At 33.0% G+C, this 26,655-nt stretch overlaps 1 protein-coding gene across 3 annotated transcripts in view; it reads right to left on the reverse strand.

The window, feature by feature from the left end:
• Positions 1 to 26,655, reverse strand: part of FBXW7 (F-box and WD repeat domain containing 7) — a 231,238-nt gene that overhangs the window by 158,236 nt on the left and 46,347 nt on the right. The window contains exon 1 of one of the 3 annotated variants that reach the window (XM_038559028.1): positions 2,696 to 2,715. The exons of the other annotated variants lie outside the window; for them this stretch is intronic. The gene's annotated coding sequence lies outside the window, so the exon portion shown is untranslated. Of the gene's footprint in view, positions 1 to 2,695; positions 2,716 to 26,655 lie in introns of those variants that run through there. 3 annotated transcript variants of the gene reach the window in all.

Raw genomic sequence — 26,655 nt, forward strand, 5'->3', positions numbered from 1 at the left:
TTTTCTGTTGCAAAATGTCCATAGATAACACTACATAAATATCAAAGTGAAAAACAATATTACCCAATGGACACTTAAGTGATTGTTAATCAATGGATACCATGATTTAAAATCAACTAAAAAGTTAGTATCAATAATATTAGCTATGTAAAATTTCATTAAAGTAGACGTTAGACTTTTTTGAAGTTAACACTGAATAGTGTTAGGTAATACAAATGATACAAGCAAAAGTAAATTTCCCTAAGAAAAATACATTTATTATAGTATATTGCAAATCCCTTGTCCTTATGCAGAATGCCAACACTATTAAGAATGATGATATTCCATTGTTACATGCTGTTTCTCTAAAAACCTACATCAGACATTACAGAACAATTCATTCTGAAATACGCCTTCAATCGATAGAAGCCACACAATGATAAAAGATAACTAAAACTGCCCCATAAAAGTCAAGAAGATACGTATCTAACTAAAGCAGAGAGAAAATATACATATTCCACATGCAAGTTTACAAATACATCAAAATATTACTGCCTACAAATATCCTGCGTAATACTAACAGTAGGATTCTCAAAGTCTATTCTCTCTTCCCAGGAAAGATTAAAAAAACTCTGATGATAATGTTAGCCTAACAGGCAATGGTTTATTAAGGTACAACATTAAACACACATTAAGGCCATTATAAACTAAAGTATTATCCAATCCAAAAAACTAAACGTGAATTCACAAGACTAGTATCAATGAATATATCACACACAGCTAACATTTTCATGGTAACCCATGGGATCAAAACATAACATTTTGCTTAAAACAATTAGCTAAGGAACTGAAGCACAAATACAAAGATAATTGCTTCCTTTGGGCTTTGGCTGTCAAATACAAGAAATGTCAATACTTCACAGTCCTGCAACTATTAAAACTTTAAAATACATTTGCAATATGACACCAAAAGCACAAGCAACAACAACAAAAATAGATGAACATCATCAAAATTAAGATCTCTTGTGCTTCAAAAGACACCAGAAATAAATAGAAAAGACAATCCACAGAATGGGAGAAAGTATTTACAAATCACGTATCTCATAAGGGAATAGTTTTCAGAATATAATAAAGGATGCTTACAATTCAACAATAAAGACAACCCAATTAAGAAATGGGCAAAAGATTTGAACAATTCTCCAAAGAACATATGTAAATGGTCAATATGCACATGAAAATATGCTCATCATCAGTCATTATAGAAATGAAAATCAAAACCAGTGAAACAGCACTTTACACTCATTAGGATAGCTAAAACAAACAAAAAGACTAATAATAACAAGTGTCTGTGAATATGTAGAGAAGCTGGAACCCTCATATCCTGTTGGTAGAATTATAAAATAGCGCATTTTATCAGTTCCTCAGAGTTAAACAGAGAAGTATCATATTACCCTGCAATTCTACCTTGATAAACCTATATCTAGGTTAAAGAAATAAAAAAGACGCCCACACAAAAACTTATACAAAAATGTTCATTTGCAGAAGCATTCCTACTAGCCAGAAAGTTCATGCAACTCATCAACTGATGAATGGATATACAAGGTGTGGTAATAATGGGATATTTTTCCATAAAAATGAATGATACACACTACAACATGGGTGAACCTTGAAAATGAAAACTGCCAGACACAAAAAGACAATATATGCTTCCATTTATATGAAATGTCCAGAATTAGGCAAATCATAGAAACTGAAAATATATTGGTGGTTGCTTGGAGGCAGGGGTATGGGGTAGGGGAAGCAGACAGGGTGTTTAAAGGGAATAAGGGAATGACTGCTTATGAGTAAATGGGGGGATGGAAGTATCCTCAAATTAGAAGGTAGTGACTGTTGCACACGTCTGAATATACTAAAAACCACTAAATTGTACACTTAGGAATGCAATTTCTATGTATAAAATGCATTCCAATAAAGCAGTTACTAAAAATAATTTGCAAAGGTGAAATATATAACACAAGCATATACAACGCAAAGATCATGGCTTCCCTCAAATTAACTCATATATATGCATCAATGGAGAAAAAAACATTGTTAATTTTTTCTACTCAATATATCTCTAGAATTCAGTTACCACATTTTAAAATAGCAAAATTTCAGATTTTTTATAACATCATCTGCTCCTTAAAATGTTACATTTACTATAAATACACAGTAAGCTGAGAAGTTTTAATTGTTCAATATTTAAGTATCAACTGTGATTATCAAAGAATTTCAAAAATATCACTTGGTTAAATATTGTTTCAAACACATTAAAAAGAATAAAAGAAATCAATGTTTATTACTAAATATGTCTTCAGGTACCTAAAAAATCCAATTACCTAATCAAATAAATGTATTTATCCTTAATATTTCACTAACTACATTAAAGCAATTAAAAAACAATATTATGACACTTGACAAACCAATGCCTCACACTGGTGAAGTATATTTAATATTTTTAAAATCTATCACTATTAACTATTAATCTATACAGTCACCACAGAGTCTAAAATACTATGTAGTTAAAGTAAAACACATTCTAGGATTAACTGTCCACTTTCAGTCAAAATAAAAAGTAAAAGCTTTATCTAATGAAAGCATAGTGTATGAAATTCTTCATATTATATTATTACAAAGAACTGGAGGAGCCCAAATAGGAAACAGCTTAGGGCCTTACCAGAATACTGGTCTTCATGTTGACTTACTGTGGTAAACAGGACCTAATGTAAGGAGGAGTCAAGCAATGAAAGGCTAAAGATGAAATTTGTACTACTATCAATAGCTAATAGAAAACGGTTACAAAAATCTTACATGAGGACAATCCTGTTTCATTCACCAAAGTATTAGCATTTCTGTCCACTAAGATTACTACTTTCTTTGAAATCTTTAGATTAGACTTAGACTGCACACTAAAGGAATTTTACAGATACTAATGTGTACAAAGAATCAGAAGGGGATCTGAATAAGTATAAAGAAATTCTAGTACCAGGTAAAAATTAAAAGAAATATGAATTCTATTTGTAATTTACACAGGCTATTATAAATGTCGTTAAGGTAACATACATGCAAACTTAAATAACATGCAAAATACTTAACACTGAGAGGATGTACTTACCAAATATTTAGTCTTTTAAAAATCCCCCTGCTGGTTGAGACTCCCTAAATAATTTTTTTAAAAAAAGAAGAAGAAGAAATAGTTTTTCAACTTTAGAAGTTACCCCTACTCTGTAAAATCTACCCAAGAATCCCATTTATATAAGAATAATTTGGGGTTTTTACAACACTTAAATACAAATCAAATGCTGAAACTTTGGCACATGATAAATATATAAGAAATTTTTTCTTAATCTTATAAATAACTTAAATTTTATATATAGTATATGGAAAAGCTTAAGAATTATCAAGATATTGGCAGAGTTTACTAGATTGACAGAGTTTACAAGACTACAAAGAATAAGCTCTATAACAAATCAGATTTTAAAATTTATAGGCCAAGACATCAGCAAGCTAACAGTATCTCAGAGAAGCACTCATGTTAAATTCTTTCTACCTACCAACATACAATGTCACACACTACATTCTGGTATCTGTAGTTACCACCTTATAAGCAGCACCTAGACAATCTAAATATCTAACTATAGAGTTAAAGTACAGTCAATGAGGTGGAAAAATTCTTTACAAAGTATTCTTCTATTTTTTTAATTAACATAAGGAAGCATTTAAAATCTTTTGACAGAGAAAAATTAAAATATTTTACCCACAATACAAGGAAATGTATAAACTAATTTCACTATTTACAAAAGTTGGTTGTAAATAATTTTATAATAAACATATTATTACTTTCAGTCAAGTATCAAGTCAAATTAGCCTACAAAACAAAGTTCCAAAATGCAAGAAAAAAAGCACTAAATATTATAGAGCTTGTATTATTTGCCAGGTACATTGCTCAGGACTTGAAAAAACTTACACACATTTTTCTTCAATTACCTCATTTACTCTCCATGATTAAAACAACAACAACAAGCCTTATAGAAATAAGTCATCTACTTAGATATAGCATCTGCCTTTGACTACACAATCCAATGTCTTTGAGGCACCATATTATGACTCTTCAAAAACAAAACAGAAGAGGGACCTGACTGGCTCATTTGGTAGAGCATAAACTCCTGATCTCTGGGTTGTGAGTTCAAGCCCTGCATTGGGTATGGAATCTGCATTTAAAAAAAAAAAAAAGAACAAGACATAATATTACATAAAACTAGGAGTACCCGGGTGGCTCAGTTGGTTAAGCATCTGCCTTTGGCTCAGGTCATGATCCCAGAGTCCTAGGACAGAGCCCTGAGTCAGCTCCCACTTCAGGAGTGATCTGCTTGTACCTCTCCCTCTGGTACCATCCCCCACCCAGCTCATGCTTGTTCTCTCTCTCTCTCAAATAAATAAAATCTTTTATATACATATTTATATAAACATAAATATACACACGTATATGCATATATAAACATATATATACACATATATATGTATATATACACATATATATGTAAAAATAAAATATAAATGTGTAAAACTAGACTGCCTTTTTTAGAGTCAGGAAAAAATGTTTTTAAATTCCTTTTAGAGAATGACCAGAATACAAATCCTGTACCTTACTAGCAGAAAATGGTATCATACTAGAATTTACAATACCACATAGAAAAATTAAAATGTTTTCACCTGAGTAAGCCACATCAACAGATTATCTATCACTACTATTGTTAAAATAAAAAAATCCATCAAATTCATCCACCCATATGCCATGGAAAAAGGAAGAAAAAGAAGCGTATTGGAGACTGAAACAATGAAGTTCAAAACAATAAAGCTTCTTCATGACTTCGAAATAGGCAAAGATTTCTTAAACAAGACACGAAGATCTACATAACAAATGGAACTTCATTAAAATTTAAAAGTTGTATTCTTTAAAAAGTGAAAATGCAAGCTTCAGAGTAGGAGAAAATATTTGTAATGCACACATCTAACAAAGGACTAATAAACAAAATATTATTTAGAAAAATAATTTTAAGTCACCAAGAACAAAACAACCTAATTTTTAAAATAGGGTAAAAACCAAACAAAACTTCACATCAAAAAATAATTTTAAAGCCCAATAAGCATACTGAAAAGGTACTCAATATTGCTATCAGGAAAATACAGATAACACAATAAGAAACTATTACCAAACAAAATGAGTAATATTTATTTAAAAACCAGACAATAACAAGTGTGAGTGAGAAAGCACAGCTACTAGCATTCGCATACACTGCAGGGAGAAATGTAAATTATTATAACCAGTTTGGAAAACTATTTGGAAGTATTTACCAAAGGTGAAAATACCTTTAGCCAATGACTAAGTAATACCATACCTGGGTACACAATCAATAGAATGTGTACATATGCACACAAAAAGCTACATACAAAGTTTATCACAGCAGCTTTAATGAAAGAGCCCCAAACTCTTCATAACCCAAACTGTCCATTGGCAAAGGGGGGGAAATAAACTGTAGTATATACATATTCATGAAATCCTAAACCTTAGCGAAAACAAGAAAACTAATGTCATATACAAAACAAGATATATCTCACAAAGATAATGCTGAGTGAAACAAGCCAGGGGGTGAAGGTTTGTGTGTATATATATTTTTTTTAATTTAATAAACTAAAAGAAAAAAGCCAAACTAATCTCTGATCACAAAGTCAAAAGAGTAGTTAACTTTGCAGTGAAGGGGTTATTTGATCAGGACAGGACACAGAGAGGCTTCAGAGAAGTTAGTATCTTGATCTAGGTTATTATAACTACAAAGACGTGTCCACTTTGTAAGTTTATCAATATAAAAAAGTTAATCTATACTTTTCTGTATATAAATTGTACTTCAATTATTTTAAAAGTTTATTTCTTTAAGATTTATTTATTTATTTGAGAAAAGAGAGAGCATGCACATATGAGCAGGAGAGAAGAAGAACCTTAAGCAGGTTCCACACCCAGCATGGAGCCCGATGCAGGGCTCAATATCACAACCCTGAGATCATGATCTGAGCTGAAATCAAGAGTCAGACACATAATCAACTGAGCCATTCAGGCATCCCTTAAAAGTTTATTTTTAAAAAATAGATCAAAAATTACTTCTCTAGAACTTCAGTAAAATAACTAATGATAGGTACTTACTAATTTGAAAATCTGAATTATCTAACAATGTATTTCAATTTATTTCTACTCACTGTATAAAGATAAATATGTCTGGTCATTTTGTATTAAGAGTAGTTCCAGGGCAGCCCCAGTGGCTCAGCGGTTTAGTGCCACCTTCAGCCCAGGGCCTGATCCTGGAGACCCAGGTTCGAGTCCCATGTCAGGCTCCCTGCATGGCGCCTGCTTCTCCCTCTGCCTGTGTCCCTCTGCCTCTCTCTATCTCTCATGAATAAATAAATAAAATCTTATAAAAAAAAAAAAAAAAGAGTAGTTCCAATGTAAATATAAATTTTGCCAGGAAAGGATTCCTTATGATTCTCTATTAATACTAAAGAAAATTTTACATAAAATCTTGCTAATGCTGTTCTACACAGCCTCAAGTTAGGTTTACAAATATGTAATTTTGTATGCATATTACAAGTATTAATAGCTAACTTAGAAATTTATTTCAATAGTAATCCGATGACCAAGACAAGCATTAATGAAAACTTTAAGGCGGGCAGCCCAGGTGGCTCAGCGGCCCAGGGCCTGATCCTGGAGTCCCGGGATTGAATCCCACGTCAGGCTCCCTGCATGGAGCCCGCTTTTCCCTCTGCCTGTGTCTCATGAATAAATAAATAAAATCTTAAAAAAATAAAAAAATAAAAAAAAAACACTGAAACTATTAAAAAAAAAACTTTAAGGCAAACTACTTGGCCTTGTTGCTTAAACAATCTTAAAAGACTTTTAAAATCAATAACTATTAAAAAAAATCAATAACTTTTGACAAGGAAGGCAAAAATATACAGTGGTTGGAAAAGACTCTTCATTAAATGCTGTTGAGAAAACTGGGCAGCTACATGCAAAAGAATAAAACTGGACCACAAAAATAAATTCAAATGTATTAAAGACCTAAAAGTAAGATCTGAAACCATAAAACTCCTAAAAGAAAACATAGGCAGTAAACTCTCAGACACTGGCTTAAGCAATATTTTTCTGGATAAGTCTCCCCAGGAAAGGAAAACAAAAGCAAAAATAAACAATTAGAACTGTATCAAACTAAGAAGCTTTGGCACAGTGAAAGAAACTATAAATAAAATGGAAAGACAACCTACTGATTGGGAGACAAAATTTGCAAACGACATATCAAATACAGAGTTAATATCCAAAACATATAAAGAACTCATATAATTTAACATCAAACAATAAATAATCCAAATTATAAAGTGGGGAGAGGAGGTGCCTGGGTGCTCAGTCAATGAAGCATCTGATTCGTGATTTCAGCACAGGTCACGGTCTCAGGGTTGTGAGATCAAGCCCTCTATCCACATCAAGCTCAGGTCCTGGGCATGAAGTCTGCTTAAGTTTCTCACTCTTCTCCTTATGTCCCTCCCCCCATAAAATAATAATAATAAATAAATAATAATAAATGGGCAGAAAACACAAATAGACATTTTTCCAAAGACGACATACAGATGGCCAACAAACACACGAAGAGGCTCATTTCCTCAAGGAAATGCAAATCAAAATGACAATGAGATACCACCTCACACCAGTGAGAATAGCAAGTATCAAAAGGACAAGAAAAAAACAAGTGTTCACAAGGATGTGGAGAAAAGGGAACCCTGGTACACTATTGGGGGAAATGTAAACTGATGCAACCACTATGGAAACAGTATGAAGGTTTCTCAAAAAATTAAAAATAGAACTATCATATGATCCAGCAATTCCACCTCTGGGTATATACTCAAAAAAACACCCAAAACAGTAATTCAAAAAGATACATACATCCCTTTGTTTATTGAAGCATTATTTACGATAGTGTAGATATGGAAGCAACCTAAGTATCCATGGAAAGATGAACTGGATAAAGAAGATGTGGATGGATAGATAGATAGATAGATAGATAGATAGATAGATAGACAGAGTTATACACACACACACACACACACACACACACTAGAATATTACTCATCCATAAAAAAAGAATAAAATTTTGCTCTTTGCAACATGAATGGACCTAAAGTATATTATGCTCTCTGAAATAAGTCAGAGAAAGACATATACCATATGATTTCACTTTTATGTGGAATCTAAAAAACAAAACAGATAAACCAACAAAACAGAAACACTCATAAGTACTGAGAACAAACTTGTGGTTGCCGAGCAATGGGGGAGGGGAACTATTAAAATAGATAAAGTGGATTAAGAGGTAAAAACTTCCAGTTATACAAAGTAAGTCAAAGAGATGAAAACTACAGCAGAGGGAATAAAGTCAGTCAATAAGACCATAATGACTTTTTTTTTTTTTAATTTTTTATTTATTTTATGATAGTCACAGAGAGAGAGAGAGAGGCAGAGACATAGGCAGAGGGAGAAGCAGGCTCCATGCACCGGGAGCCTGATGTGGGATTCGATCCTGGGTCTCCAGGATCGCGCCCTGGGCCAAAGGCAGGCGCCAAACCGCTGCGCCACCCAGGGATCCCCATAATGACTTTCTATAGTGAAAGATGGATAACAACACTTATCATGGTGAACACTTCATATTGTATATAATTGTCAAATCATGGTCTTGTACATCTGAAACTAATATAATATCTCAGCTAACTTCAATTAAAAATAAAAAAATTGGGGGGGGCATCAGCTGGCTCAGTTGGTAGAGCATGCAACTCTTGATCTTGGGAGTTGTTAAGTTCAAGCCCCATGTAGGGCAAGGAGCTTACTTAAAATAAAATTTAAAAATAAAATGTAGGGTTATTTAAAACTTTTTTTTAACATTTTATTTATTTATTCATGAGAGACACAGAGAGAGAGAGAGAGAGAGGCAGAGACATAGACAGAGGGAGAAGCAGGCTCCATGCAGGGAGCCTGATGTGGGACTCAATCCCAGGACTCCAGGATCCCACCCTGGGCCGAAGGCAGGCGCTAAGGCCCAGGGATCCCTTAAAACTTTTTTGAATAAAGAAATAACTTTACTATTTTCTAGAGTCAATAACATTTCGAAGAAAAGACTTGCAAATAAATATTTCTACATAACTAAAAAATTTTAGGTTGATATTTACAATAATATCTTCCATATTCAAAGTACAGTCTTTCCTCTTACCTATTTTCCATTGTACTTACCTAATAACGATGACTTACTCTAACCAACTTCTATTCCTCTCTTTGAATTAAATATCATTATTACTCATACTTGAAAACTTTTATCTTGAGGGAAACCCACCTTATTACAACAACAACCTATTTGTCTCGAGCTGCTGGACTTTTTTGTTGTATGAGTCTCTAAGACATCATTCAGAGGAACAGAATGGTACAGGCTCCCAAAAGTTCAGTGCCCTGAACGATTTCCAAAGGCAGAGCTTCTTCCTCTGGACAAACTTAACTTCAGACGACTCATCAAAATCTTACAATAACTTTCCTCAGTCTTGGGTTCTTCTATCCCTAAAAACCCGGCATTGTAGACTCTTCCAAGCTTCCGATTGGCTAGAAATTGTCATCAGGTTTCTACTAGAAAGTAGCTGACTACTCAGGTGCAGTTCTGAGACATAAGATGTACAAGCAACTGTTTCACAAAACAGATTTTTTTTAATTAGTCTAACCATTAACCCTGCCCCCAATCCAGACACCCACTTCTTCTAATTCAAGTACTTATCTTTCTAAATAGTATTTACCAAGTTACTCACTAAGAATAATATAAGACTAACCATTTGCATTTTGGGAAACTTTTGATATGAACAAAACTATTAGTTTAAGAAGGACTTTAGAACTAAAAGGGATGGAGGGACAACTGGGTGGCTCAGTGGTTAAGCATTTGCCTTCCAGCTCAGGGCGTGATCCTGGAGTCTGGGATTGAGTCCCACATCGGGCTCCCTGCATGAAGCCTGCTTCTCCCTCTGCCTGTGTCTCTGCCTCTCTGTGTGTGTGTCTCTCATAATAAATAAATAAAATCTTTAAAATTAAAAAAAAAAGAAGAACTAAAAGAGGGGGGAAAAACCTTCCCTCAAGAGAAGTTTGCCTTATCTTCCTAAAAAAAGAAAGATCAACTTAGTGAATCTCTCTAGAGATCACACATCTCAGCAAAATAAGAGTACTAGGGGGACAAGAACTACAGATAGGCTTTACTTTGAAGCTGAGAACCAAAGATCCCATCCGACATCTAAAGAACCTGCAGAACTAGACACAGATGGGTTTATTAGAAAAATTGTTTAACTTTATGATTTCTAATACTAAAAATCCCATAGGACATAAGCAGAACAGTCTTTCCCTAAAATAAAAGATGCAGAATGAATTCAGTGACCTCACACTGTTCATTCAGTAATAAATTAAATGAAGACTGCTCATGAACTATAACCATATAATATTCATATTTGAAAATCTAGCATCTTGGGACACCTGGGTGGCTCAGCAGTTGAGCGTCTGCCTTTGGCTCAGGGCATGATCCCAGGATACAGGATGGAGTCCCGCATCAGGCTCCTCGCAGGGGGTCTGCTTCTGCTGCCTGTGTCTGTGTCTTATAAATAAATAAAATCTTTAATAAAAAAAAGAAAGAAAATCTAGCACCTTTAAATAGCAGGGATATATTTCCCTAGGATACTGTTATTTTTTTATTGTTTTCTATTTTAATTTTGTAGGTGGAAAAGCTAGAGCTAGATTAGTGACAAAAAGCAGGGCCTCAGCTAGTCAAGAGTTGTAAGTAGTCACAAAGATATCAGATTTGAATTACCTGGAACAAAGCACTAGAAATCATTTCTCAAATTCCCATCACCCATTCAATTTAGTCTAATTACAATATTTCACAAATCAACCCAACACAAATCAAGTATATCTCCACCTTATAAGAAGTGAATCCTAGTATAGCCTTTAAACGTCTTCAAAAAACTTTACACCATCACATTTTCTACACAATATGCAAATTTGTACTTTAAAAATCTCATGTTGCATTTCTATTTCCTGAACAAAGAAGGCATAACACTCAGTATTTATCCTCTCAAGCATCTTGCCTGATTGCTTCAAAACTGCAAAGAGAGGCTTATACGATACCACAAAGAATTTGAAAGGAATCCCTCAATAGTCTGATGACATTATCATAGATGCTACCAACAAATCTAAAACGTATATCATGGTACCTTTGAAATATCTGATTAGCCCCACCTGTTACAACACTATAAAATGTTTCAATACAACTTATCTGTATTTTTTTTACAATCCTTTTCACTACACAAATACACCTTTATAAAGTTAAGCCCCCAACATTTTCTTCAACATTCTCACAAACTTTAAAAGTATTTCTAAAATCCTCACAATTCCAAAAAAAATAAATAAAATAAAATCCTCACAATTCCTTGTAAATTGCCAATTTTTACAATGCTCTTCTAATGAAGCCTGTGCTTGATATATCTTTCACCACCATCTTCATACTCCTTAAATCAACACAAGTCCCAACTGATCATTTTATTGTAGTGACATATAAACACTGTGAAAATTCTAAACCCCTTCCAAAAAAATGAACTTCATCTAGAAACAAATACTAACCCCCTTGCTATCTGCATATTCTACAATAAACTGAAACTTTACAGAGCCCTAACATCTCACATAATCCCTAAAGCTACACTATTTAAATTAAGTTTCCAAAAATGAGGGAAAAAATGATACAATAACTGAAGAGAGAATAAACATATTAACCCTTAAGACACTATACTTAATGCATACTATTTTAAAGAAAATAATTTCACAAAATCAAATATATCAATACTATTTAACAAACAGAAAACAAAAGCAAAAGGATCAATATCCTTCTCTCTTACCCCACTGGCTTCAAAGTAATTAGGATTTAAGGTCTAATCTTATTTTAAAAGTTAAAACATTTTCCCTTTCCATTCAAAATAAATTATTCCAATCACCTAAAGGGGAATATACAGTCTTTTCAAGTGTACAATGAAATATTCACCAAAATAAAACAAGCCTTAACAAAATTAAAAGAATTAAAAGAGATAAAATACAAAATGTATCACCTAAATGGAACTAAGCTAGAAATAAGTAACAGAAAAATATTTTTTAAAATCCCTAAAAATTCAACAACACATCTAAATAACCAATGGATTAAAGAAAGCTCAAAAGAAATTAGAAAATATTTTGAACTAAAAGAAAATAAAAATACAGCATATCAAAATTAGTATGACACAATCAACATAGTTCTTAAAAGGAAATGTGTGGCATTAAATGCCTACACTAGAAATGAAAAAGAAGAAAAGTATTAAATTGGTAAGATTCCACCTTAAGAAAATGGACAAAAAAGAGCAAGATAAACTCAAAGCAAGTAGTAGGAAGGTAAAAATAGCAGAAATCAATGGATTTCAATGGAATTGAAAACAGAAAAACAGAGAAAAAGAAATGGGTACAAAAAAGCTAGTTCTTTAACAAGTTCAATAAAATTAATAAACCTCTACCTAGACTAACCAAAGGAAAAAAGAGAACTATAATACAAATTACCATCACAAGGACTGAAAGCAGGGATTCTCACTAAAGACTTTACACATTAAAGGAATAATTACAGAATACTTATAATTAGGGAATACAAATTGATGTCTACAAATTCAGCAACCATGTTAAAATAGATCGTTTCATCCTGAAAGAGGAAAACTGCCAAAGCTCATTCAAGAAAAAGCAGGTAACCTGAATTTTATGACATGTACTAAAGAAAACAAATTTGTAGTTAAAATTCTTCCAAAAAATAAAACACATGCTCTGATGGTTTCATAACAAATATACAAAACATAGAGGAAAAACAATGTCAATTAAACACAATTTAATCCAGAAAATAGAAGTGGCGGCAATACTTCCCAACTCAAAATACAAAATCAAGACAAAGATATTGTAAGAAAACAGCAGAAACAACATCCTTCACCAGGCAATATAAAATGAATAACAGCAATAATAAAATAAAATAATAGCTTACAATAGCTCATAAGTAAGTAGGGTTTACAACAAGAATACAAAGCTGACTCAATATCTGAAAATCAAACAAGGAAATATTATATATACATCTTTTTAAGATTTTATTTATTCATGAGAGAGAGAGAGAGAGAGAAGAGAGGCAGACACACAGGCAGAGGGAAAAGCAGGCTCCTCATGGGGAGCGCAATGCTGGGACTCAGTCCCTGATCTCGGGATCAGGACCTGAGCCAAAGGCAGACACTCAACAGCTGAGCCATTTAGGCGTCCCAGAAACAGATTATATTGATGAAGTAGGCAAGAAAAACCACATGATCATTTCAATAGCTAAAGAAGAGGAGTTAGAGAAAATCCAGCATCCTTTTCTCATTAAAAAGAAAAAAATAAAATAGAGTGAAGTAGGAATAAAAGAATTTCCTTCAACTACTAAAGAAAGGCCTTCTAAATAAACCTACAGCCACTTCTGAATCTAAAAACAATTAATCAAGGACCAGGAACAAGGCAAAGACATTAGTTCTATTCAGCATCGTTAATGAAGTCCTAGCAAGTGCAGTTAGGAAAAAATAAGAATAAAGGCATACAGACTGGAAATGAAGAAATGTAAAATGGTCTTTGTTTGTATGTATGACGATCTACAAAGAAAAGCTCCTACAACTAATAAAAGATTTTAACAATTCATGGGATATGGGGACCTGATTGGATACAGAATAAACCTACTAGGCAGTTAGACTCAGAAGGTTTAAGTATTCTGTATTATAGATCACAGCAAGAAATATATCCTTTGTTTGAACAGCTTTATTCAAATGGCGACTTACAGATCTTCCTATTTGTAAAGACACATTTTCCCTTTTGTAATAATAAGTGATGTATGGGATAATAACTTGGTATCATACATATATCCTGTTCCCAGCAGTCCTTCCCCAAAGGTTTTGGCACTTAATGATATGTCTGGACTAAACTGTTTTCACTGGAGTTTTAATTATGACAATTTTCTAGTTCTAACACTGTTTCAAATGTGTTTGTTAACTTCTCTCTTCTCTAAATAAGGCTTCCCTTTTCCCTTATCACTTATCCCTTGTCTCTCCTTATCACTCTAGATTCATAAATTATTTTTCACTTTAAGATTTTATAATTATTTACAAGCATTCTTTCACTAATGCTCATATAGTTCCAGATTTAGCCCGCAGAAATTCCTTTGTGTTGGGGTTCTGCTGATATGATCCAACAGCTTTTGAGTACTTTTTTGTTTTCTGGCTGTGTGTTTTCTCTGCCCAAAACTAGGATCTGCAATTTTTCACAGAAGCCCTGGATTCTTTTCAGTAGGAAAATATTTAGAGACCATGTTATCAATGCTAAGAGTAATTATTGCGACTGCAATTGCTGATGCTTCTAAGCTCTTCTGATAGGAAGGAGCAATATATGTGTATAATCATAGATCCATATCGATATTTCTGTTTAATTGATAATGAGAGATTTTCTATACTCCCTTAAAGTTAAACTTATGGTTCCTAATAATGTTAATAGATCAACTTAAATGACTGCCTATAAGATATTTGTGACTGGGGACACCTGGGTGGCTCAGTGGTTGGGCAACTCCCATCTGCCCAGGGCGTGATCCTGGAGTCCCTGGATCAAATCCCATATCGGGCTCCCTGCGTGGAGCCTGCTTCTTCCTCTGCCTACATCTCTGCCTCTCTCTCTCTCTCTCTCTCTCTCTCTCTCTCTCATGAACAAATAAATCTTAAAAAAAAAAAGAAAAAGAAAAAGATATTTGTGGTTTCAAGATTATCATAAACAATATTGTTCTACCAAGTAAATGAGACCATACTATATAAATCATTTTATATATTAGTAATGTCTTAGAGATTTTGCTATATCATGACATAGATTTTAATCTGTTTAGTCTATCTATTAATATTCAAAATATGGATGTACCACAATTTATGTGGCCATTTCCTTACTGGTAGACATTAAGATTGTTTCCAACATTTTGCTACTACAAATAATGCTATAATTAACACATTTGTATATATATCTTTATGCATACTTTCAAAACAATTCATGTATATTCTTTGAATTATTTCCCCTTACTCATAACCCATTTTTCTAAATTTTGTTAATCTTAGAAGCTCTTTGTTATGTTTGTTAAAACTTTACTACAGGTTGCAAATATTTTCTACTAGACTGGTCTGATCTTGTTATAATATCTTTTCTTAGAGAAGTCTGTTCCATCTTAATGGAACCAAATCTGTTTTCAAATTTTTGGTTCATCACATTTTGATATTTTTTAAAAAAACTTTGTGCTTTATGTATGTGTGTGTGTACAATTTCCTTATTTTTTCACTTGTTTGGACTCTTTCTGGCTCTTCATGCATCACTATCAATGTTCTAATTACTACAGCTCTATAGTAGAGCAAGCAATATCATAAAAGAGCTGTCAAATTTTTATTTTTAAAATTTCTATTGGATATTATCATTCATATACTCTATATATTTGAGAGTCAAGTTATCAAGTGTAGCCCACTTTTCAAAAAGAAAAAATAAGTTGTGGCTTTGATTGGAATTGCATTAGTTTTATGGATAAAACTTTGAAAAAGTCTACATTTTACAGTATGGGGTTTTTCATTCTGAAAAACAGTACGTCTATTTGGCCCTAGAATAAAATGTTATTTCCTTCATACAAATCCTGTTCATTCTTATTAAATTTATTCCCACATATGGTGTTATGATTTTGTGAATGGGTTCTAACATGTATTCTGCATAAATTTCTGAAATAAATTTGGATGGAGGGATCCCTGGGTGGCGCAGCGGTTTGGCGCCTGCCTTTGGCCCAGGGCGCAATCCTGGAGACCCGGGATCGAATCCCACATCGGGCTCCCGGTGCATGGAGCCTGCTTCTCTCTCTGCCTGTGTCTCTGCCTCTCTCTCTGTCTGTGACTATAATAAATAAATAAAATATTTTTAAAAAAATAAAAATAAAAATAAATTTGGATGGAGTATTTATCATTCTTAAAATGATAAATGTTAAAAACATAAAACAAAAAAAAAAATCAAGATTCCCACTAAAGAAAAAATAACCATCAATCTCTGCCTTTAAAAGAGAGCTAAAACAAGGATGCCCTCCTTTGGCAAAGAGCCACTTTTTTTATAATTACTTGCCTATACATATGGGGAAGGCAAATAAAAATACTGGCAACACTGTAAAAGCACCACAAAAGGAAGTCAACCATAATACAATTTACTTGTGACACACTATTCATATAAAATAAATCCACTCACAATAATTAATTTAATTATTAAATGCTCAGATGCAAATTTCCTCAGGACACAAGATTTATGCAAAGAAATATATAAAGCCCAACTAAATGGAAGAAAAGAAAATGTGAATACAGTTAATAAAATTAAACAATAATAACAAAACACCAAAAAGACTAAAATCAAGACCTAAGATCAAAATTCTAAAGATCTAGAGAAAAGAAGACAAAGTTGTCCTGATGATATACCTCATGACAGGAAGCCGTTAGGTATTAAACTACCAACCCATAAAGAAACCTTGTACATGATAAGCAGATTCTGTCAAAATAATTTCCTAGGAAGGTATCCCTAGCCACCAAGAAGGTATCCAAAGTCACCTGAAGAGTCAAGGATAAATATCTTAAAATAATACTTCTCACAATGTTCCAGTTTAGTGTCCCTAGCAAAATACCACCAAAGGTGAAAGTAATCAACATAGAACTCTCTCATCTCATCCTATCCTTAGCTCCATCGAACCTATGACAATGCAGAGTACAGACTAAAATAATCTACTGAAGGCCAAAATATTTGGAATGCTTGTCTTATATTAAAAATTAACACATATTCTGTATTCAACTTTGTATTATTTGTGAATTCATTATATAAATAATCTTCCAGTTATCAAACAGTTAAATTGCTTAACATTTTTTCAGGATTCGGTTATTATTATTATTATTAAAGTATAGCTGATAGACAATGTTATATTAGCTTTTGCTGTACAACATAGTGATCCAACAATTCTACATGTTATGCAGTGCTCACCTTAATAAGTACAGTTAGCTCAATTTTTCTCTTCTCCAAATCTTTACGTAAAATTGATGCTCTGACATATAAGTGTTCATCCTATGAGTGCACCACTCTCCCTATACATAGGCCAGACCATACTGGACCACACCAAAAAACACTAGGGAAGTATACATAAAAATCAAGACCTTACAAAATCAAGAACAAGGGAATACAAACAAAATAGACAGTAACATATACCCTGATGCACAAACACTTTGAAAAGCCAAATATATAAATTTCCTATTTTAATCAAGTATAAAAGTAGGACACAGAAATTTCTTTTAAAATTGAAGAAACAACAGTAAGGTGTTTCTTTTCAAAAAAGATCATAATGACAGAAAACAGAAGTTAATAATGACATGAAATAAATGTATACAAACATGTATTTCTAACACTTTTGACAAAATTTGTCAAAATAATAGCTTTTAATCTAGGAACTAACTAAAACTAGTGTTCAGTCTTTCTTTAAATATAAATATTAAATATGACCACAATGGATATTTGTGATAACTATTAATTACATAGTTTTCATTCATAACTGAATAAACTGTAACAATGATCTTTTAAACCTATCATTTAATTCATCTTCATCTTTTTTAAAGATCTTATTTATTTACTCATGAGAGACATAGAGAGAGCGAGAGCGAGAGCGAGAGAGAGAGAGAGAGAGAGGCAAAGACAAAGGCAGAGGGAGAAGCAGGCTCCATGCAGGGAGCCTGACATGGGAACTCGATCCCGGGTCTCCAGGATCAGGCCCTGGGCTGAAGGCGGCACTAAACCACTGAGCCACCCAGGCTGCCCTTAATTCATCTATATGGCCATTTTACAAAAGTTTTGAATATCAAGATCCCGGTCTTCTATTCTAAGAATAATCTTTATAAACGAGTAAAATCTGGAAACATGTATTTTCTCTAGTGCCAAAACTTGATTCTAACAAACTATCTAGCAATGAGAAGAAATAATATACACTAATATACATAACCTTGGCATAAGTTTATGTATTTAAGAAAATATATAGCATATTCCAAGCTTTCTAATTAAATAACTCTACTAGGTGACTGGAAAGTTCTCCAAATGTAAATACTTGAAAATATGGCCAGAAAAAACAAAATTTGGCTGGTCATCTATGTACTGAAAGAGTTCTGAGTCTCCATTCCCAAATCTCCTATCTTCAATTACTTCCATGTGGAAAATACTCAATTAACATTCAGGTCTCGCCTATCTCTTTCAAAAAGGCACTGCAAATAAGCATTTAACACAGCAAATAACCCAAATTACATAATCAAGCTTCCAAGTATAAGTGAATTATTTTACAAAAAAGAAATCTGCATATGCACTCCAAGCTTAGCAGCAGCAGCAGCAGCAACAGCATCATAAGTCTTTTCCTTAGAGTAGATACCTAAACTAGGATATATTATGTTAGTGGAAACCAGGCCCACAGTAGGCCATCACATATCATTTCAGAGCAAAGTTAGAAGATCATTTTTCTCTAATCAAGACTACAAATATTATTTTGATATACATGCAATATCACTAAGACTTATCCAAAAAGGTTCACTTTTAATAAACTATTTACTAAAACACAGTCAAGTGATATCTTAAAAAGATCTGCTTAAAAATATGGCACACCCAACTAAATATGATTTTGTTAGGTATATAAAAGGAACTATCATGTGTCATACACACGTGATTGAAATATTAAATAAACATATAGTAATAAATATTATATGCCATAAAACTATGAAGAGCATAGATACGAATTTAAAATATTTTATAGAAGGGAGAATCAATTATGCAGGTGACTTCTAACCTTTTGTCTACCTTACAATTCTAGTTAATGTTTCTTTACCATTTAAAATACATGTAACAAACAAAACAACCAAGCAATTCTACATTTGATAGCTATCAAGGATCATTACATGTCTTTTTAAAATTTTTCATATTAGTACCAGTTTTATTTACCACTCCAGCTCTAGCACATGGGAGTAGTACATACAGTAGGCACTAATATTTATTTAATAAAATTATTTAACTTTTCTAAGCTTCAGTTTCTTCAAAGTAAGACAGAGTAATACCTACATGTTACAATTGCTTAAGATTAAATAAGATAATATATGCACATAGTAGATGATAAAATCTAAGTTTATCCCTTGTTTCAGTAAATCCAAATAATTGTTGCTATTACTGTAGTTCACAGCCAAAAACAAGACCAAATAATTCTCTCAAAGTTTATATGGGACTAAGATTAGCACAAAAATTTTAGGATAACAAGAATCTTACCAACCGGATCTGAAGATTTACTATATATCTATATTGGTAAAAACCAGTTATCAGTTCGAAGAAGCCAATGAAACAGAACACAGAGCCCAAATTAAAATCTGTGTATATACAGAAATCTGATACATAACAAAGGTAGTATTACAGTAAGTGGGGAAAAAAGATTAAATTACAACAGGATTACAACAGGATTACTACACAAGATTTGAAGACAGAACTTGTTATTTTAAACAGACAAAAAGAAACAAAAAATATTGAAATATTTGTCATCAAAACTTTAAATTTAAATTTCTGTATTAAAAGGGGTACAACAAAGTTAAAAGTCAAATGACCATATTAATTCCAGGTTCTCATAGGACAACAGCAGCCCCATGTAAATCCAATCTTTCCATATACCCCTCAAAAAAAAAAAAAAAGACATCAACCCAGAAAGCAAAAAAAACCACCCACAAACCATATCATCAGCTTAAGTAGCAGACTAATACAGAGTCCAAATTAGATATAAATTGTGGAAGGGAGTAAATTTTAGCAAAGCAAATGCTGAAGAATCAAGCAGACTGCATGGAAAACAGAAGGAAACTAGAGCCTAGAGTAGGTAGAATTCATAAAATAATCTCCAGAAAGTGAAAGGCTAACACAGGAAAATACTCAGAAAAGGTGTCTCAGGGTACATCAGAGCACTGCCTACCGAAGAATAGAAAGGAAGGGCTGTTCTACAAAAAAGAATCTCAAAAGGTATACAATATACCAACCCCTCCCCCTTTGAGAACAAAACAAACCAACCTATAAATTAATTACACTTCATTATACCAACAAAAGGGAGAGTTCTCAAACAAGAAACATTATAAACTAAGCAAATCCCTCATCCCTGTCTACATTCAACTGGTAATGCTGAGCCAAAAAATGAACAAAACTAGTAGACAAACATAACAAAGCTACTATAAGAACACAGAAATTCCAAGTCCAAAATGTCTAATGAAAATTCTCACCACAAAAAATTCACAAAACTATAAATACTCCAAGATACATTATCCGTATGTGTATATGTGTGTATATAATGTGTGTATATAAACAAAACTCAAAAACCCAGAATAGTAGTGCACAAAACACAAAAGATATGAAATAAGAATTGATCCCACTCCAGGGGATTAAAAAAAAAGAAGAAAAAGTCAAATCATTTTTTCTTAAGTAATAAAAAGATTAGATTCAAATAAAAACAAAAGGGAAAATAAGGAGGAAGCAGTCAATAAAAATAAAGGAAAAAAATTATCAAAGAAAAAAACACAGATCTGTAAAGCTATAACATGCATAACTGATAACTTTGAGGAGGGCAACCTGGGTGGCTCAGTGGCTTAGCGCCACCTTGGGTCCAGGCTGTGGTCCTGGAGACTAGGGATCGAGTCCCACGTCAGGCTCCCTGCATGGAATGGAGCCTGCTTCTCCCTCTGCCTGTGTCTGTGCCTCTCTCTCTCTCTCTCTGTGTCTCTCATGAATAAATAAAATTTTTTTAAAAAAAGATAACTTTGAGGAACAAAAGCAAAATAAAGGAAAATTTAAAACTATAATTTAAAAAGTATTTCCAAAAACAAATATATATATAAACAGGAAGAAATATAAGATACATGAATTTTGACAAAAAAAAAATCTACCATATACTTAGAGAAACTATTCCAGAATAATAGATTCTAAAACATAGCCTCCTAAACTAACTGGTAAATAGGGGGGAAAAAAATCTTTTGGACCTTCAGATAAAAATAGTAATATGTCTCTTAAAAGACAGAAAGTAAGGCTGGCATTTCTAAATAGCAACATTCAAAGTGAGTCAACACTATAGCACCTTTTTTCAGGAAATCCAAGGAAGCAGGGGTGCCTGTGGTTCAGTAGGTTGAGCTTCTGACTCTTGATTTCCATTCAGGTCATGAACTCAGAGTGATGAGATCCAGCCCAGCAGGGGGCTCTGAATTCAGCAGGGAGTCTGCCTGGGATTCTCTCCCTTTCCCTCTACTCCTCCCCTCCTCCCCAAGCACACATGCTAAGGAAAAGGAAAAGGAGAAAAGGAAAAGGAAAAGGAAAAGGAAAAGGAAAAGGAAAAGGAAAAGGAAAGGAAAAGGAAAAGGAAAAGGAAAAAGGGAAGCAAAACGTAATCCAAGGATATCACATCCAGTCAGGTATCCTTTTCTTATCAAGGCTATTACAGAAATACAGATTTAAACATGCAAGAACTCAGGAATATATTATGCATAGCCCATTATAAGCAATCTACAGGGCAGCCCGGTGGCTCAGCGATTTGGCGCCACCTTCGGCCCAGGGCCTGATCCTGGAGACCCGGGATCAAGTCCCATATCGGGCTCCCTGCGTGGAGCCTGCTTCTCCCTCTGCCTGTGTCTCTGCCTCTCTCTCTTATGAGTAAATAAATGAAATCATAAATAAATAAATAAATAAATAATCTACAAAAGATGAAACCTAGACAAAAACTTTACTAAAAATGGGATAAATAGTGAATACATTTAATTTCAGATATATCACAATAAAAACAGAGAAGGAAGCAAACCATAAGAGACTCTTAACTAGAGCGAACAAACTAAGGATTGCTCGAGGGGAAGTAGTTAGGGTGATGGGCTAAATAGGTGATGGATATTAAGGAGGTCACTTGGGTGATTAGCACTGGGGGCTATAAGTAAGTGATGAATCATTAAATTCTACTCCTGAAACTAATACTACACTATATGTTAACGAACTAGAATTTAAATAAAAACCCAGAAGAAAAAAAACTTAGATGTATTACTAAAACAAAGGCATGAACAAGAACAGAAGAATGATATTTAAATATTTGTACAAATTATAATGGAATTTTAACATGAAATAAAAGATTAAAAAAAAAAGAATCAGCTCATTGGTATTAAATAGGTAATAAATAAATGTCAAAGGATATTCATGTAATGTAGACAAACCAATTATCAGCAGTCTAAGTCCACTGCTTAAAGTTAGTCATTAAGAAAAAAAATACCGGGATCCCTGGATGGCTCAGCGGTTTAGCGCCTGCCTTTGGCCCAGGGCCCGATCCTGGAGTCCCAGGATCGAGTCCCACGTCAGGCTCCTGGCATGGAGCCTGCTTCTCCCTCCTCCTGTGTCTCTGCCTCTCTCTCTCTCTCTCTCTCTCTCTCTATCATAAATAAATAAATCTTTTAAAAAATTCAAAAAATAATACCAACCTTCCTTAAATAAGAAAATATTTCTCAAAAATTAGAGAAACAGCCCCTATGTGAAAGGAATAACAGAGCAGCAGTAAATACAACACACAAATTAGAAAAACACTCATCATATCAAGATATGTAAATAAGGTTAGCTTAGCTCTCCAATGAAAGGAAAAAAATTCAAATTGCTTATTTGGCTGAAGAGAAAACAGTATTTATGAAAGCAACATAAAAGATAAAAATATTCAGGAACAAACTTTAATGTGTAAAAGGAAAACTTTAAAATACTTCTGAACCATACAAAGGTAAACTTGAACAAATAGACACCCCCTATTCTCTTGCAAAGGTGACTTCTTATAAAGATGTTGATTTCCAGGAATCCCTGGGTGGCTCAGCAGGTTAGCGCCTGCCTTTGGCCCAGGGCACCATCCTGGAGTCCCCCAAGTCAGGCATGGAGCCTGCTTCTCCCTCCTCCTGTGTCTCTGCCTCTCTCTCTCTCTCTATCATAAATAAATAAATAAATCTTTTTTTAATAATGTTGATTTCCCAAAGTTAATGAGTAACAACATTATTCATAAAAATACCAGCAAATTCATTCATAAAGGATATGTACATACAGTATTTTTCTGTTTGTATAAAAAAGAATATGAATAGTATGTACAAACCTAAATACATGTACACTCAAAACAGGCTTATTTTTATAAAAAGAAACAAGGATAAACCAGAAATTAATGAAATGGGTTAGCTACAAAACGAGTGAAAATGGAAGTGACTGAGAAGGAAGTTAAGACATTTGAGAATGTTTCTTTATGTAGTTTGGACTTTTAGCCATGTTAATCTTTTACTATACTCAAAACAATAAATAAAAACCATTAATGGAGACTAAAACTGAATACAAACAAAAACAGATGAAATGTTTATCAAACTGACATAAACATAATTATTTAAAATAACTTATAAGCATAGCACCCTCACTGGGACATATTATACAAACAAAAAACTGTATTATGTATATACTGTAGGACAGAAAAGTGAACAAACGTATATTGATGCTATTGTTACCCAGGATCCTCACAGCGGGAGAAGAGACATCCAAACATAGAACAGGAGAAAAATCTGACAGTACTAGATTGGAGTTACAAATATTAGTGTCTTTTTTTTTTTTTTTAAGATTTTATTTATTTATTCATGAGAGACACAGAGAGAGAGGCAGAGACAAGGGCAGAGGGGAGAAGCAGGCTCCACACAGAGAGTCCGAAATGGGACTCGATCCCGGTACTGGGATCACATCCTGAGGCAAAGGCAGACAGCCACCCAGGTGTCCCCAAATATTACTGTCCTTTTAAACCCCACCTGCTCTGTCAAATTAAGAGTTCCTTAAAACAATGATACACAGTAATACAGAACATATCCAGTGCCCACAATGTAACTTGTAAATAGCCACTAAGAGGAACGAGGTCCACAGAGAAACAGCCATCTATTTCCAGGTTTATGGTAAGAAACACATAAAGGTTAAGAATGGAACATTTTGTTGTGCCAGAAAGCAAATAAGTGCTCTAAAAGTAATGGGACATATCACAGAGACACAAAAACTAGACTGAATCAGTCCCATTGGCTAAATTTTAATAATTTGAATCTTCAAAAGAAATATAACAATAATGATTTTAATTCACTGAATAGAATTCATGACCCCACCACAATAATGTAAAAAGGAGAGTAGAAACTTCTTTACAGAAGAATGGCAGCTAATAAATGTGGGAAGAATAGAATTAAAAAATCATTTTGCAAGCATCAATGTAATCAATGATTCAAGCAAAAATCAACAATGAATGTTAAAATCATTGAGTAAAAGGTTCTCAAGAAACAATATTTATTCAGCCTCCAGGCACGGACTAATTACCAAAAAGAAAAAGATACCTTTACAAGGGAGAAATCTGGCAGCTTTAGCTAACCCAAATAATCCAGTTTAAGGTCACAAATAATGGAACTAGTAATGCAGAAGTTAAAATAAGCAAACTTTAAGTACATACATATATCAACAATAGATAATCTTGATACAAGCAAAGTGAAAAAGCAAAGTATTAAATAATTACATTTTAAAACTAAATCAATATTAGTATTTTTATGCAAATGTGTGCATTAACAATAGGTAACTTCAGAGTAGTAATTACCTCTTACAAGAAAGACAAAAGAATAAGATCAGTAATCTTCAATTGTATTTTTATTTAAGAAGTTCTAAAGCAATTATAGCAAAATGTTAATATTTGTCAATTTTGACAGTTTGGATACATGAGCATTTTAAATTCCTCCCTATATTTTTTATATTTTTAAGTTATCTCATAATTTAGAAATTTCAAACTGCAAGCGAATTGCTGTTATACAAATCTTAGTTCTATATAGCTATACAATGCTTAGTTCTGTGATTCCTGGTGTTTAAAACTATTGTTTCGAACAACTTCGACTTAGAAGCAGCCTCCCCACCTCAAACTCTTTCTACTTTAATCTCTGATGTAAACTAATAGGAGCAAATCAGCACTCGCAAGCGGTCCTAATAAGCAAAATGCATTTCATTTACTTAAATAAAAGATAACTTGGAAGGTATGCCATCTAAGTGGTATGAAGTTTAATACCACCTAACTCATATGGCTCTCAATATATATCAACATTTGGAGAACTGAAAAGTCTATCCATTCTAATAATTCACATTTTTTTTCAATCATTTGGCCTACCTCTACAAAACCATCCTATTAAAATTATGTTAAATACCAATCGATTAAGTCTATTTTTTAAAAATCTACTGTTGTAAAATTGGTGCAGAAAAAAAATTAACTCAAAAATTTTAAGTGACTTGATAAGTGAGTTCTTCATCACATTCCTTATAATGCTTTAATCCATTCGTAAAAACTTTCTATTTTCTGTTTAAGAGAAGGTCAATGGCTTTCACTTCACTACTCTAACATAATCATGAATTGAAATAAGAACTCTTAGCTCTTTGGACCGACAAAGCTACCAGTATGCCTAAGCCAATAAAGCGATTCGTTCATTAATGCTGCTAATAAAGCAACCTTTTGTTAGTCTATGAAACATCAGAAACCTCAGAGATTCTAACTTTGCAATTTTTCCCTCTTTACCATATGAACTTAAAAGTTCTCTTATAAGCCATTTATTTTAACAACTAAGACATAATCATCTAGAAATCTGACTTTCCACTCTAGGTAATTTAATAACATATTAGTTCGAGCTTCAGAAAACTGTTCCTAAATGAAACTACTTATATTTAATTATTCTCTTCTATTTTCCCATAGAGCCGATCTTTGTAGAAATCTGTGCCATCTTCTAATAAATACCTTAAGGAACAACCCCTGTAATTTTCTCAAAAATGAAAAACAAAAATGTTCCTTTACACAATAAGTATTAATCAGTCAACTACAGTAAGCAACACATGAAAGATACTACAAAGATTAATATACAATCCCTGTCCTCAAGCAACTGAATTTAAGAAATAAAACAAGCATCTAGAAAAATTACTATAAGGTAGCTTACAATAATATTAACTACTAAATGTAACGCCATGAAGGATATAATTAATTGAGATGAGACGAGATAAAAAGTCTTCAATGAGGAGACTTTTGAGGCGAAATAAAAAATATATATTTTAGGCTTAAATAGCTTATATGCAAAATGAGGCACATAAAACATGGTAAATGTGGAAATTTTTAATCAACTTAGTAAGGCTAGAATGTATCATGAATCTGAAGAATTAGTAGGACATGTTCTTGAAGTACTTTTGGATTTGGACTTTTTTCCATGCAATGGGCAGACATTAAAGGATTATAAGAAAAGCTAGATGGTATTCAGATTTTTTTTTTTAAAGAAAGGTCATTCCTGAGGTACCCTGAATGCCTAAAAGCTTTATATATTATGAAATTATTGAAA

Source organism: Canis lupus, chromosome 15 (genome assembly GCF_011100685.1).
Source record: "Canis lupus familiaris isolate Mischka breed German Shepherd chromosome 15, alternate assembly UU_Cfam_GSD_1.0, whole genome shotgun sequence".
NCBI classification, from domain to species: Eukaryota; Metazoa; Chordata; class Mammalia; order Carnivora; family Canidae; genus Canis; species Canis lupus.